Source organism: Pipistrellus hanaki (genome assembly GCF_964339955.1).
Source record: "Pipistrellus hanaki genome assembly, chromosome: 3".
NCBI classification, from domain to species: Eukaryota; Metazoa; Chordata; class Mammalia; order Chiroptera; family Vespertilionidae; genus Pipistrellus; species Pipistrellus hanaki.
The window spans coordinates 100,827,914-100,844,141 of record NC_140505.1 but is presented as its reverse complement, the minus strand read 5'-3'; the positions used below and the strand labels follow the sequence as shown (position 1 = coordinate 100,844,141).

Genomic DNA, 16,228 nt, shown 5'->3' with positions numbered 1-16,228 from the left:
AGCTGAAGGAACTGGTCAATTGGTTTTAGGAATGAAGGGAGAGAATAAGTGTAGAAGGTTTTATATGTAGAAGGATCTTGAAAAAAAATGGAATCATAAATTAAAGGGAGACTAGTCTGCTCAGAATTGAGGATGTGTTTAGGAATTTAAATTTCTTAGGAGAAAACATTAAAAATGCTGTTAAAGTTAGGCTGATGTTACATCTGATACACTCTGACAAATGGAGATACTACAGCTTTATTGCTTTCATCTCCTGTGCTCGGAATGGTCAAAAACAGTATTCTCTCCCCCACCCTCCCAACCCAACCCCCTACACCATCCTGCCCTCCCTTTAGCAAGTGCATGGTTAGGGACCCATCTGTAAAGTCCTAATATATAAAAAGCCAGATGCAGTCACAACCTAAATAACCGGACTGATGACCGAACAGCCGTTTAGGGAGCTGAAGGAGCAGGAGCTGATCAATCAGTGGCAGCCCTCTTGGTTTTCCTCTTGCCCTCAGACTCCAATTAATCGGTTGGACGAGGGGCAGAACTGGGGACAGGCTTCCTTAGTAATCTTGCAGGTTCATTCTCAAGAGGACAGGCCCGGCACCAAAAGACCTGTGCTGCCGGCATGATTCCGATCGCACTGCCTGCCTCCTGGAACTCGGCCTTGGGCACTGAGGCCACTTCCCCTCCCTAGACGCTCCACAAGGAAAAAAGGATACCGCCAGCGGTGAACAGTGGTGACTGCTCTCCCCATGCCTCCTCCAGGTCACTCGAGCCCCTGCCACCTGTTCTGCTTCAGAAGAAATGTGATCACTGCACATGGAAGGAATGTAGTAAAAAACAAACAAAAAAACCGTGAGCAAGGGCCCACCTCCACGAGCTCCCAGGAGCCTCTGGGCATTGGGCACTCTATTTTATTTATTTTTTTATTTTTTATTTTTTTAAAATTTATTGATTAAGGTATCACATATTTGTCCTCAACCCCCATTCCAATCCTCCACCCCTCCCCACTTATGTCCCCACCCCTTTATTGCCTTTATCACTGGTTAGGCTCATATGTATGCACACAAGTCCTCTGGTTGATCTCTCCCTTTTATCCCCATCCTTCCTCTGAGGTCCAACAGTCAGACCCGTGGCTCCTTATCTCTGGGTCTGTTCTTGTTCATCAATCTATGTTGTTGACCATTTCCCCTAGATGAGTGAGATCATGTCCTACTGGAAATATAAGAATCAAAAATGAGACCAGCAATAATGGTTATGCTGAAAGGCATACGAATCAGTCTGTTGCGAGTTTCCTTCTGGGCCAACAGTTCTTTTGAGACCCAATTTCAATGTCAAACAGTTCCGTATGTGTACATGTCTGCAATGATATTTCAGTTCTGGATGGTGGACAAATAGTGGTAATGCAGGTCCAACCCTCTCTGGTTTGGTCCTGGGCAACCTGCAGTGATACACAGCTGCTGACTGCTATTATGGCAAGGCATCATCAGTGTCTTCCATCTTTGGACTGCTTCTCTTCCTTCTTCATGGTTGGAGTAGTCCCTGTCAATTCCTCTCTGTTGCCAGAATCCACATGGTCTCGGGAGTTGTTTTCTGAAAATATACAAACATATTCTCGACCAAAAGTTAATAAAGGAATATTTTCTATAAATTTGACTTGGGATCCTTTTTTATTTTTTGCCCAAATGATTTTCCTCTGGCTTGTTTTGACACCATGTGTGTTTTTCATGGGTGTCTTGCTGTTAGCATTACAATTAATTTTCTAAAGTACAAATTTTCTAGATGTAATTTACTTACAGGATATTTTTCCTTACATGATATTATTCTGCTTTCCCAATTTTTGATTTAAATATTAGGAGGCTTTTGAAAATTTTATAATGTAGTCTTGATAGCTTTTAAATCTTAATTTTTTGCACTATAATATGCTTTAGGTTCATTTCCTGTTGTGAGATTTTATCCTGAGATGAGCTACCAATAAAAATTTTAGTTAACACTTTAGGAACAGCTTTTTGTCCAGTGCAATTAGTTTTTTTTTTAGAATATTCACTTATTTCAATTAGCCAATTTAAATTAGCCTGAAAACTTGTCTACTATTTTATTGTCAAATTTGTTACTCTAAAACAATCTTATTTTACCGTGTAAATATTAGGGGAGAGGATTATTTGCCTTCTTGAGTCGGTCCTGAGTATTCCTGGTGGCAGGCTCGATTTTGATATCAAAAACCCACTTCCCCACACCATGTTTACAAGACAATTCAAATAAGTCTTGTAGTGAGAGGGCAGCTGCTGTCAGCCAAGTCTCTGTCTTTTACCCAAGTCCCGATTTGAGCTGGGCATGGGAAGATAAGCAGCCATGGGGGCAGGAGACTCCCTCAGCAGGGGTGAAGTTTCAGGCCCCTGCAAAGTTGGAGGAGTGAGGGTCTGTTACCCACCTCAGATAACCCACAAGTTCTCTCCTGATGGCCCCTCTTCGGCTGTGCCTGACTTAGGTTGTTCCTTCCCTGAGGAATCTTACGTCTCTGGCTAACCAGTCATCCTCTGGGGCCAAGCAGGGTGATGTGAGGTTCAGTTCTGTCTCCTTGGTATTCTATGCCCCCGTGTCCTCCATGTCCAGCTGCTGCCTTAGGATCCCCTCGCCTGTTGGTGGGGCCCTAGCACTGAGCACTAGATAAGAGACAGAGCCATGGTACCAGTCATCACGAGGCTTCAACCTTGATATGAACAGAAAGCTCAGTCAGCAGCTGTGGGCAATTGGATTGTGAGAAGAGGGTCTCTCTTGGCCCAAAGGGCAAGAGGGGCCAATATAGAATGCTCAGGTGCCTCCCCAGGGACCCTCTAGTCTACACAATGGAAGGGATTAAATCCTTTCATGTCCTTTTTAAATTGCTGCCAGACATTCAAAGAGTTAGTTTGTAAGTTTGCTTGGGATAATTGTATATTATGCTGTTGTAATTTTAGAATATCAAGAGATGTGTTACCTTTGTCTCCAAGTACCAAAAAGATGATTTTTTATTGATCCCCAAGGGTTCGAGGTACTATTATAAGTAATTGGGGTAACACAAATCTGGGAAAATTTTTAATGACATTGTAGAATATTATCATGTAAGGGTATTCTTTGTTCAAGGCCATGGTGATTCCATTTCATACTGGCTGTCCATTTCTTCTCTGGACCAGGTCTTAGTTACATTTTCTGCACCTCTCCCAGGGGCTAGTAGTGATAGTAGTGACACCCTTTCTTTGGTGTCCACACAAGCCATAAACCTCTCTTTAATTTTACACACAAAGGGGCAGTGCTTTGATTTTGGGTTATACAAAAGGGAAGCTGGGTGGAGATCCCTGTGTAATTATACTTTCTTGCCCCTCCCATGGTCCTCATGGATGACCAAGGTATTTGGTATTATTGGTGACTACATTAGGTGTGGGATCAGCCCATGTAAGGGGTCTTACCTGTGAAGTGTCAGGAGCATAAGTCCAAAATACTTCCCCATTTGCCCCAGGTAATATTACCATACATCTGATGGTTGCTAGTAAGGCTAGAGTTTCTTGAGTTTCTGGTTACCTCACAATTTCTTCCCTGAGGTTATACGTTCTGATTGGCATTTCTATGTCAATATATATATTTTACCCATCAGTTTATGTTGTTCATTATATTCCACAAATGAGTGAGATCATGTGATATTTATCTTTCTCTGTCTGGTTTATTTCACTAAGCATAATGTTCTCCATCTCCATCCATGTTGTTGCAAGTGGTAAGAGCTCCTTCCTTTTTACCGCAACGTAGTATTCCATTGTGTAGATGTACCACAATTTTTTAATCCACTCATCTGCTGATGGGCACTTAGGCTGTTTCCAAATCTTAGCTATGGTGAATTGTGCTGCTATGAACATAGGAGTGCATATATCTTTTCTGATTGATGTTTCTAGTTTTTTTGGAATACATTCCTAGAAGTGGGATCACTGGGTCAAATGGGAGTTCCATTTGTAGTTCTCCACGGTGGCTGCACCAGTCTGCATTCCCACCAGCAGTGCACGAGGGTTCCTTTTTCTCCGCATCCTCGCCAGCACTTAGCATTTGTTGACTTGCAGATAATAGCCATTCTGACAGGTGTGAGATGGAACCTCATTGTTGTTTTGATTCGCATCTCTCTGATGATTAGAGACTTTGAGCAGGTTTTCATATGTCTCTTGGCCTTCCTTCTGTTTCTTTTGAAAAGTGTCTATTTAGATCAATTGCCCATTTTTTGATTGGGTTGTTTATCTTCTTTTTGTTGAGCTGCATGAGTTCCCTGTAAATGTTGGACATTAAACCCTTATCGTTGATATCATTAGCAAATATGTTCTCCCATGTGTGTGGGTTTTCTTGTTTTATTGATGGTTTCCTTTGCTGTGCAAAAGCTTTTTATTTTGATGTAGTCCCATTTGTTTATTTTCTCTTTAGCTTCCATTGCCCTAGGAGCAGTATCAATGAAGAAGTTCTTTGAGCACATGTCAGAGATTTTTCTGCCTATAGATTTCTCTAGTATTTTTATGGTTTCCCTTCTTATGTTTAAGTCCTTGATCCATTTTGAATTTATTTTTGTGTATGGTGTAAGTTGGTGATCTAGTTTCATTTTTTTTGCATGTATCTGTTCAATTTTCCCAAAACCATTTATTGAAGAGACTGTCTTGATTCCATTGTATGTTCATGCCTCCTTTGTCAAATATTGAGCATAGCGATTTGTATCAATTTCTGGGTTCTCTATTCCATTGATCTATATGTCTGTTCTTGTGCCAATACCAGGCAGTTTTGAGAACAGTTGCTTTGTAATATAGCTTGATATCTGGTATTGAGATCCCTCCTACTTTGCTTTCTTTCTCAGGATTGCTATAACTATTCAGGTTCTTTTTTTTATTCCAGATGAATTTTTGTAAAGTTTGTTCTAAGTCTGTGAAATATACTGTTGGTATTTTAATGGGAAGTGCATTGAATTTATAGATTGCTTTAGGTAGTATGGACATTTTGATTATGTTGATTCTGCCAATCCATGAACATGGTATATTCTTCCATCTGTTTATGTCTTCCTCTATCTCTTTTTTCAGAGTTGTGTAGTTTTTCCACATATAGGTCTTTTTTCTCCTTAGTTAAGTTTATTCCTAGGTATCTTAATTTTTTTTGGTGTGATGGTAAATGGGATTGCTTTTATAGTCTCTCTTTCTGTAAGTTCATTATTGGTGTATAGAAATGCCATAGATTTCTTGGGATTTATTTTGTATCCTGCTACTCTGCCAAATTCATTTAGTAAGTCTAGTAATTTTTTGTGGAGTCTTTAGGGTTTTCTATGTACAATCTCATGTCATCTGCAAATAAGGACAGTTTTACTTCTTTTCCAATTTGGATGCCTTTTATTTCTTCTTCTTGTCTGATTGCTATGGCTAGTACTTCCAGCACTATGTTGAACAGGAGTGGTGAGAGTGGGCATCCCTGTCTTGTTCCTGTTCTTAGAGGAAATGGTTTTAGTTTTTGCCCATTGAGTATGATGTTGGCTATGGGTTTGTCATATATGGCTTTTATTATGTTGAGATATGATCCTTCTATTCCTACATTGCTGAGAGTTTTTATCAAGAAAGGGTGTTGGATTTTGTCTAATGCTTTTTCTGCATCTTTAGATATGACTATGTGATTTTTATCTCTCAATTTATTTATGTGCTGTATCACATTTATTGATTTACGAATATTGTACCATCCTTGCATCCCCAGGATAAATTCTACTTGATCATGGTGTATGATCTTTCTGATGTACTGCTGGATCCGATTTGCTGGAATTTTGTTGAAGATTTTGGCATCTATGTTCATGAGGATTATTGGCCTGTAATTCTCTTTCATTGTGTTATTTTTATCTGGTTTTGGTATTAGGGTGATGCTGGCTTCATAGAGGAGCTTGGAAGTGTTTCTTCCTCTTGGATTTTCTGGAATAGTCTGAGGATAGGTTTTAGTTCTTCCTTGAATGTTTGGTAAAACTCCCCTGTGAAGCCATTTGGCCCTGGGCTTTTGTTTGCTGGAAGATTTTTGATGACTGTTTCAATTTCTTCCATAGTTATCAGCCTATTGAGATTTTTAGTATCTTCTTGAGTAAGTTTTGGAATGTTGTATTTTTCTAGGAATGTGTCCAGGTTGTCTAGTTTTATTAGAATAGAGTTGTTCATAGTATTTTTTTAATAATCCTTTGTATTTCTGTGGGGTCTGTTGTTATTTCACCTCTTTCATTTCTGATTTTTTTTTTATTTGGGTCCTCTCTCTTTGCTTTTTGGTGAGCCTGGCTAGAGGTTCATCAATCTTGTTTATCCTTTCAAAGAACCAGCTCTTGGTTTTATTGATCTTTTTTTTTTTTTTTTTGGTCTCTATATCATTCTCTAGGTAGGCCTGTAGAGCTATAAATTTTCCTCTCAGAACTGCTTTCATGGTGTCCCATAGTATTTGTATTTGCATTGTTTTTATTGTCATTAGTCTCCAGGATTTTTTAATTTCTTCTTTGATCTCATTGTTAACCCAATCATTGTTTAATAGCATGCTATTCGGCTTCCAAGTGTTTAAATTTTTTGGAGTGTTTTTATTATAGTTTATTTCTAATATTATGCCATTGTGGTCTGAAAAAATGCTTGATATGATTTCAATCTTTTTGAATTTGGGGAGATTTTGTGACCCAATATGTGGTCTATTTTTGAAAATGTCTCAAGTGCACTTGAAAAGAATGTATATTCTGTGGCTTTGGGGTAAAATGCTCTGAAGATGTCAATTAAGTCTATCTGATCTAGTGAGTCATTTAGAACTTGTTTGGAGGTTCTAGCAGGGGAGTACAGCTACTCGTATACCCTTGACCGAAGACCAGTCCTCTCTTCTTGGGGGAAAGTCGTCCTCTTCGGCCGAGCGCGCAGGTTCGGGAGGGACGCACATGGATCGGTGAGGGAGGAGGGGGTCACCCGCCTAGCCAGCCAGATCAGCCGAATCAACCCTGGTGATCAATGGGGTGACAGATGTCACAGCCAGATCGCCCTCACATCCTGATCTAGTGAGTCATTTAGAATTGCTGTTTATTTGCTGATTTTTTTTTTTTTTTTTTTTGTCTAGTTGATTTATTCAGTGATGTCAGTGGTGTATGAAAGTCTCTTACTATGATTGTATTATTGTCAGTTTCTCCCTTGATATCTTCCAGAAGATTTTTTTATGTATTTGGGTGCTCCTGCATTGAGTGCATATATGTTTATCAGGGTTATATCCTGTTGTATTGATTCCTTTATTATTATGAAGTGGCCTTCTTTATCTTTTGTTATGGCCTTTACTTTGAGGTTTATTTTGTCAGAAATTAGTACTGCTACCCCAGCTTTTATTTCATTTCCATTTGCCTGAAAGATGTTTTTCGATCCCTTCACTTTCAATCTGTATGAGTCCTTTTTTCTGAGGTGGGTCTCTTGTAGACAGCATATATATTGGTCATGTTTTTTTATCCAGACACTCGATGTCTTTTGATTGGAGCATTTAGTCCATTTACATTTAAGGTTATTATTGAAAGGTAATTGTTTATAGCCATTTTTATTTTTTGAGACTGTTCCTTCTTTTCTTTTTACACTAGTTCCTTTAGCATTTCTTTCATTGCTGGCTTGGTAGTGATAAACTCCCTTACCATTTTTTTTTTGTCTTTGAATCTCCTTATTTGCCCTTCAATTTTGAATGATAACCTTGCTGGATAAAGTATTCTTGGACTCAGTCCCTTGGTTTGCATCACTTTGTAGATTTCCTTACATTTTTTTCTGGCCTGATATGTTTCTGTTGAGAAATCATTTGATAATCTAATGGGGGTTCCCTTGTATATAACTTTCTGTCTCTCTCTTGAAGCCTTTAAGATTCTCTCTTTGTCTGGAATATTTGCCATAATAATTATGATGTGTCTTGGTGTGGATCTCTTCGGGTTCATCCTGTTTGAGACTCTGAGCGTGTATGACTTTTTTCTTTGCTACATCAGGGAAGTTTCCTGACATTATTTCTTCAAATATTTCTTTTAACCCTTGTTCTTCTTCCTGTTGTTCTGGCACCCCTATTATTCTTATGTTGCTTCGTTTCATGTTGTCCCATAGTTCCTTTAGGCTCTCCTCCTGTCTTTTAATTTTTTTCTCCAATTGCAATTCAGTTTGGCTGTGTTTTGCTTCCCTGTCTTCTTGTTCACTAATTCTATCCTCCACTTCTCCTAGTCTACTGTTGAACCTTTCATGGAGTTTTTTATTGCAGCTATATCACTCTTCATTTCTTCTTTATTCTTACATAAGTTGTTGATTTTTTTCATCCATTTCTTCTTGACTCTTGCATAAGGTGTTAATTTTTTCTTCCATCCAATTTATGAACTCTATGACCCTTATTCTGAATTCCTTTTCTGACATATTGCATGCCTCTGTTTCACTTAGCTGCTTTTCTGGTGTTTCCTCCTTTTCTTTCCTTTGGTGGCATCTTTGTTTACCCATTTTTGGTCTCACCAATTGATCTAGATGTCTAGCTGTGCAGGGGGCTACTCCTTGGGTGGCAGTAGCTTCTCTGGCTGCAGTTGCTCTATAATTAGCAGCTGCTTCTCAGTTGGCAGCAGTTCCTCTGGTGGGTGTTGTTTGCAGCCGTGGTGCCTCCTCTGGCTGGTGGGGGAGGCTGCTCGTATAGCTTCTGATCCTTGGACGGGGTTGGGCTGATTATGAGGTTGCTGCGGAACTGGCTGCTCCTTGGACAGGGGCAGGCCACATGAAGCTGCTGTTCTTAGGCCTGTGGCGGGTTGTTCGCGGGCCTGCTGTTCCTTGGACAGGAGCAGGCTGCTCGCATGTCTGCTGTTCACCTGGTTGCAGTGCCCTGGGCTAAAGCGTTGGGCCAGTCAGAGGGGAAGCTGCTTCCAAACTCACAGGAGCCTGTGCCTTGGGCAGCTGGAGCCTCTTTGACCGTGGGATTGCAGTCTAGGTAGCGTGCCCCTGGCAGGGGTGGCTGTAGAGTCCCAGGTGTTATCTGAGGGCACTCTGGTTGGGGTTGAGGTTGGGAATCCAGTTATAGCAGCTCTTTCCTTCAAAAAGTCTAGGCCCTTTAGGACAAGCTGGCCTTCTGGTACTGTTTGCGATGGTGGCAGAAGCTGCCTAGTTAGGCGAGCCTGATTAGCCTGCCCTGAAGGTCCTGTGGGATCTAACTGTGCCTCATTCACTCACACACATATACCCCACCTTACCACACGCTCTTCTTTTACTTCCTCACTCACTCATGCTCTTTCCTCACTGCCACATTCTTCTTGCCTCTGTAGTTGGGTCTGGGGTGTTGTTGACCCTTTCGTGGATGAAGTTTTCTCTCCAGGTGTCTGGTTATGTGGCTTGCTGTCAAGCCCATTGGCCTGACTGGATAAAATTCACCTCAACAAGATTCAACACTGAGGGAACTAAGCACAGAAGTACTCATGACACTAAAAACCCCAGTATAAATGACCCCCTGAGAAAAGAGATATAGGGCAGAGAAAAGAGAGCACAAATGCTATGGAAGAGAGAGAAAAAGATATGGGATAAAAGAATAAGAGGATTGGAGCAGAATCCAATCCTCTTATATAGTGAATCCAAGCTTATATAGTGAAAATAAGATTGAGAATTGGATGAATATGGGGAGGATCTCAATTTAGTATTGCGGAAGTAGAAAGGGAATAAGTGGATGAGAGAAAAGAATGAGAAGAAAAAATAATAAATTTATAAAAAAAATTGATTAAAAAACGGTATAAAAGTTAAAAAAGGAAATAAAAAATAGTGATGAAAAATAATGCGAATAATAATAAAAGAAAAGTAAAAACCAGAACAGGAAAACAAACAAGAAAAGAAGAAAGAAAGGTAGAAAGGAAGACAGACAGGAAGAAAGATGGAAGGAAGGAAGGAAGGAAGGAAGGAAGGAAGGAAGGAAGGAAGGAAGGAAGGAGGGAGGGAGGGAGGAAGGAAAAATAAAAATGAAAGTGAAAAAAAGTAGAGTGTCTTCCTTTGGCTGGCTTATGATTCCATATGTCTGTACTATTCTGTTTGCTAGTTTCTCAGTTGCTGGGGCTAAAGATTAGTCTTTAGGCCCTTATTTCCACAGGGAGTATTCAGATTCCTTGTTTTACTCAAGGTGTGATCTGGGTGCGACTATGTTCCTTGCCTGGAGACTGGAGGGAGGGGCTACCTCTCAGGAGAAAATGGCAACCGGGCTTAGATGACTCAGCAACAGACCCGCCACCACCTCCCCTAGATCACCACCCACTCTTCCCCGATTCCACAAGCTCACACCTTCTCCCGCACCTTAGCCACGGGTAAGTGTCTGTATCCAAAAGGTCCCATGAACCAGGTTCAGTGGGAGGAGGCACAGGCCCCAGGGCGAGGAGGGACTGCGTCTCCGAGAGCTGCTCTCGCCGGCACTGCGCGATCCAGCTAGCCTTTCAGAGTTTGCTCAGATCTAAAATCCAGACTCCAAGTCCAAAATCCCCGACCTCGCGCAGCCTCTTGGTGTCCCATGTCCCCCCCCCCCCGTCCCCCCCCCGCCCCGCCTTTTATTTTCTCACAGACTGATGTCCTCAGGGGTGCGGCCCGGCACCCTGTAGATTCCCCCTGCCTCTTTGGACACAGAGGCTGGGCAGATTCTCCCGCTTAGAACCTTGATTTTACCTTACTTCCGGGACTTCTGCCCTTCCTGGGTGCAAACTACCTCACCAGCTGCGTCTCCTCACCAAATTCGGGCTGAATTCCACTCGTTTCAGCTGCTCCCTCCACCTGCTTCCGGACAAGGCTCAGGACACGGCCTTCTTTTCCGCCGCTATCTTCCCTCCTCTCTGACTATTTTAGGGGCTTCAGGTGAGTGGGGGATGCAGAGGGTCAGGAAACCTCCCACAAGGCCGAGCTCTCGGTCTGATTGCGCGGAGAATGGGAGAACGAAGGGAGGAGACGGTTCTGGCCTGGCCTGGCCCCTCCTCAGAGGCAGCCCTTTCCTCCATGTGCACTGCAGAGGACAGACAGGGATGCCTAAGAGGCTGGGCCATGGTATCCCATGCCTACCCTACTCCCTGGCCTCCTCCACCTGAGGCCCCCACAGAGGGAACCCAGGGTCCCAGGCACTCTGCCCCGCCTGCTGACACTTTGTTTCTCCCTGAGTCAGAGGCCCTGGGCAGGCGCCTGGTGCCACAGCCTCCTCGTGTTTGCCTGTTCATCTCTGTGTCTGTCAGGCTGTCCCTGAGTTTGCCTCCACTTCTAGAAGTAAGCTTCCGGTATAGTGACAACCCACAAACCTCATCCCTTTCCTATGGCAGGATGCTTCCACCCCCACAAGCTACACCCCTGCACCCCCTCCTCCCTGCCCTGTGACCGCTGGGTAACGGGAACCAGTGCAGCATCCTGGACCCGGACTGGCGCCGGTGCCTGCCCATGTGCTTGCCCCTGTGCCCGGCTTTACTCTTTCCCTTGTCCGGCCCCATTGCCCTGGGGCCTGCTGCCCCCCTCTTGCCACTGCCCGGATACCTTCTGGCCTTGAATTCTTGGTGCCAATTGATCAAATCCTGATTCATCAGAGGGCTGCGAGAATGGAAACACTCCTGGGCTGGGAGACAAGGAACCAATATGAAGTGTGCTTGGGCTGAACAGCCCTGGGTCCGGCGCTGAAGAGAGAACTGCTGTGCATGTCTGTGCTGCGGTATGGCCAGCCCCTTCACGTTCATCTGATGGACTCCGGGGATCGAGAGATGGAAGTACAGTGGCCATGAGCTGCAGACCTGGCATCCCTTCCTCCCAAGTTCTCCATTCAAGACGCCGATCACCATACATGATCCTGTTTGTGGTGGGACCCTGCTGGAGGTGACTTAGAGGTGAGGACTCAGGATGAGTCCCGCAGTGAGGGCCGCATTAGTAAGCAGTGGGGGCGGGGGCGGGGCACTGCTCCAAGAAGCCCTCCCGGATGCAGATGACTTTGGGTTGCATCATTTCCGCTGGATCTGGGTGTGAGAGTGAAGGCTGTACTGCTGGGAGCCACATTCCTCATTGACTACATGTTCTTCGAGAAGCGAGGAGGCACTGGGCCCTCTGCCATCACCAGTTAGATGGCACCTCAGGGTGAGGACCTTCCCCTCAGCCAGAACTCAAGATGGTCGCCTGGCCTGGCCCGGCCCCTCCTCAGAGGCAGCCCCTATCCTCCATGTGCACTGCAGAGGACAGACAGGGATGCCCAAGAGGCTGGGCCATGGTGCCTCATGCCTACCCTACTCCGCTGGCCTCCTCCACCTGTGGCCCCCTCAGAAAGGTGTGTATGAGAGCCCTTCCCCCGCTACCTCTCACCACTGTCTCTGCCATCCCTCAGCTCACAGGCATATCAGCTTTCAACTTGTCCTACTCACTTCCTCTCACCCCCTTCCATTGCCTCTGCTCTGGATGGGCCCTCTGGAATCCAGGGCTCTGGAATTTTACAACAGAGCTGGGGTGGAAAAGGGTAGACAGCACCAAAGACGGCTGATATAGTCACTCCCCTCTGCCTCAGTTTGACCAGTTAGTTCAGCCTCACAACCTGGCACTCAGAGGGGATCCTACTTCCCCAGCAACGACTCTAGGGCCTCAGCCCCAGTGCCAACCTCCTCTCCTCCTGGCCCTCCCCACAGCTGGTGCTTGCTGCAGCTCCGTGTGCCTTCTTAACCACCCCTTCCTTCCCTGTTCCCACAAAGGAGCTGCATCCTTTACATTATATTCACATAAACTTTGTAACGTTTTGGGAAAAAATACACACACACACACACACACACAAAAAAAAAAAAAAAAAAAAAAAAAAAAAAAGATGACCAAGAGAATGCTGCAGTCAACGTCCCGAGTCCAGCTCACAAGAATGGAGAGAAGGGAGAATTCCATAAGTTGGCCGATGCCAAGTGACTGCCTGACATGTGGCAGTTGTGTACCGCAGAGGAAGGAGTTCAAGTTTCTCAACAGAATACCAAGGACTTCTTCCGTGTTCTGAACCTTCATAAGAGATGTGATACCTCACAGCACAAGGTGCTGGCAGTGTCCCTTTGTCCTTAGTCTCTGCCTTTTTTTCACTGCTAAATTTAGCCTCAGGGCCACTGACGCATCCAAAAAGACTGCAGCTTTCTCAAAAGCCTTGGGGCGCACTGTCTTTGGCGTGAAGATAGCTGCGGACTTCAGCATCCTGGAGAGTCAGAAGGAATTTGTGCGTCAGTACTGCCAGCACCATGAGGAAGAGCCCCGGCTACCCAGGCTGACCTCTGCTGCCCCGGCTGGGTCCGATATGCAGAGCAGGTGCCGAGTCACCCCATCACCCCACCTCTGAACGGCCAAGTCTCCCAGCAGATCATGGGCTCTCTGGTGAAGGATTACTTTGCCAGACAGCAGAACCTGTCCCCAGACAAGATTTTCCACGTCATTGTGGCCCCGTGTTATGACAGGAAACTAGAGGCCCTTTGAGAGAATGTCCCCACAGCTTACATAGTTCCCGGGGTGCTGGCTGAGTGTTAACCTCAGGTGAAATTGTCCAGAAAATGGAGCCAAGTGACCTCACCTCAAATAACGCAGTATGGGGATTGCAAGAGGGAAGAGGGATGGAGAGGTAGAAGAGGCTAAAGGCATAAATGGTGATGGAAGGAGACTTGACTTGGGGTAGTGAACACACAATATAGTATACAGATGGTGCATTATAGAAATATACACCTGAAACCTATGTAATTAACCAATATCACCCCCAATGAATTCAATAAAAAATATTTACCTGCAATTCTAATGTAACTGTCCATCCTGTGTTAAATCTTGCTACTCTCGTTGTGGGGAGTATAGTGGTGGTGATAGAATTTCACATGGGATGGTTTGTGTGTAGGGCTCACATTTGGGCATAAACTTATACAGTGAGGAGCCAGCAGCTCTGCAGAATTTGAGGGGAAAGAATTCCAGGTCCTGAAATGTGCCTGGGGTATTTGAAGAATGGCAGGAAGTTCCATGTGGGCGAAGAAGAGTGAGTCAGAAGTGAAGATAGAAGGGTAACATGGATAGTAGTTTCTTATAGGTCCTTTTAAGACCATTTTGGCTTTTACTCCCAGTGAAAGGGGAAACTGCAGGAGGATTTGGAGCAGAATAACATGATACAACGTTTTAAAGGGGTTACTTTGGCAGCTGGTTAGCAAGCTATTGCTGTATTTCAAGTGAAAGATGATGGAGATTTGGACCAGGGTGACAGCAGTGAAGGTGGGATGAAATGACTAACTTCTGAATATATTTTAAAGGTAGAGCCCACTGGATGTCCTAACTTATTGGGTGTGAAGGAAGAAAGGAAGTGGGGATGGAGGATTATACTGAACTGAGAGAGACTGTTGTAGGAACAGAGTTTTGGGGGTGAGTGGACAGGGAGGATGGGGAAATGAGGAAGGATAACTGGGAGTTTGCTCTGGGGACTATTAAGTTTGAGATGTTTAGTACACATTTGTCCTGGTTTGTTATAAGCAACTCCAAACTTAATGGCATAAAGCAATCATTTTATTATCCTTGGGGATTCCGTGGGTCAGGAATTTGGGGAGGGCACAGCTGGATGACTTCTCTATTTTATTATGTTTTGGGCCTCAGCTGGGAAACTTCCTGGGGGCTGAAATCAGCTGATCTAGCACCTGAACTGAATGGGGAAGGCTGGGCTCGGTGGGGGACTGGAGGGGAAGCACCTGCTCATGGCCTCCATGTGCCTTGGGCTTGTCCACACATGGAGCCTGGATCTCTAGTGGGGGCTCTTGGAGAATGAATAGACACAAAGATTGAAAAATGCCTATAATTTTTTTTTTTTTTTTTATATTTGACCTGGCCTCCGAGTTATGCAGGGTCATTTCTGCCACATTCTGTTGATTGCAGATGAGTCACAGAGCCAGCTCTGAATCTTGAGAGAGGAATTTAATGAAAAGTGACAAATGCACATTGTCAAAGGTCATGTGGGATTCAGGAGATATCACTGCAGCTATCTTTGGAAGATGCTGCCACAGGATCCAAAGATGTCAATTTAGCACTTGCATGCATGTGACTTTGGAGGTTAGGGCAGAGATCTGGCCCATAAATGTAACTTATAGCCATTGTCATGTAGATGTCACATAAAGCCCTGAGACTGGCTGAGATGATGCAGTTAGTGAAGACTAAGAAAAGCCCAGGGGCAGAGTGCTGGGGTAACTGGAACAATGTTCAAGGGTCATAAAAAAGTAAACCAGTAAGAAGAGATATCAATGACCAGTGAGATAGGAAGAAATGTGTGATGTCCTGGTATCGAAATTAAAAAGGTATTTGGATGTTTTCAGGAAGAAAGGTGAAGTTGATGGTTCAAGAAAGACAGTCTGACAATGGGCCATTGGGTTTAATATGGAGTTCACGAATAACCTGGCTAAGGGCAGTCTCAGTGAGTATGACAGTGAATTCTGGGCTTGAGGGGCCTTAAAGTGCTTTGAGGGGAGGAATCTGAAACAAGAATATAACCAGCTCTTTCAAGGAATGTTGCTATGAAGGAGTGGGGTGGTAGCTGAAGGGGAAAGTCAGAATGTAACTCCTCCTAAGATGAGTTGATCCAGTGGAAGGGGACATGGATGGGGGTAAGGCAGTGGTGGATTGCTAGAGAGTGTCCTGTGTAGGTGAGAGGAGGGGTTGACTGCCCAGCATGTGTTTTGAGTACATAAGGGAAGGCAGAGCATATGAGCACAGATGCTGGAGGAGGGTAGGTGTGATGATGGGATTTTGAAGTTCTCTTTTGATTACTTCAATTTTCCCATTGACATGAAGGGTTTACTAATAGTGCCTATCACATTGGATAACTTTGAAAATTAAATGTTTTTTTCCTCAAAAGTACTTACAGTAGTTGTTGGCATATAACGTTAATATGCTTTACTCTGAAAGTAAGCCCTTACTTCTTTTTAAATGGTATTTTTAAGATAATCATTTTTGAATTGCATACAAATCTTCAAATAAGCATATAGCTCAGCAATTATCACAAAGTGAACACACCTATGTATCCAGCTCAAGAAATAAAACATTAATAGCATCTAGTTGGTTTTTGGTTGGTTTTACTTTTTTTTGCCCTTAAATGTCTTTAGCTCAAAAAGTAGAAAGCTAGTCATCCTTGTGATGGGATCTAGGATATATTTGAAAAATGTTCTTGCCTGTGAAATCCAAAAGTCTGGTAATATGTTTAACACCAAGGACTCTAATAAATCATACTGGGCTATTCTTCTGCTGGA

At 43.8% G+C, this 16,228-nt stretch overlaps 2 protein-coding genes and 1 pseudogene across 3 annotated transcripts in view; 2 read left to right on the top strand and 1 right to left on the bottom strand.

The window, feature by feature from the left end:
- POMP (proteasome maturation protein) overlaps positions 1-16,228 on the top strand; it is a 391,736-nt gene that overhangs the window by 16,163 nt on the left and 359,345 nt on the right. The gene's annotated exons all lie outside the window — the stretch shown is intronic.
- LOC311618619 (phospholipid scramblase 3-like) lies at positions 417-12,221 on the top strand (annotated as a pseudogene). The gene is made up of 2 exons: positions 417-563; positions 11,294-12,221. The product of its transcript is annotated as a phospholipid scramblase 3-like (transcript).
- FLT1 (fms related receptor tyrosine kinase 1) overlaps positions 12,923-16,228 on the bottom strand; it is a 202,294-nt gene continuing 198,988 nt past the window's right edge. The window contains exon 31 of the mRNA XM_084878677.1: positions 12,923-13,167. The gene's annotated coding sequence lies outside the window, so the exon portion shown is untranslated. The remainder of the gene's footprint in view (positions 13,168-16,228) is intronic.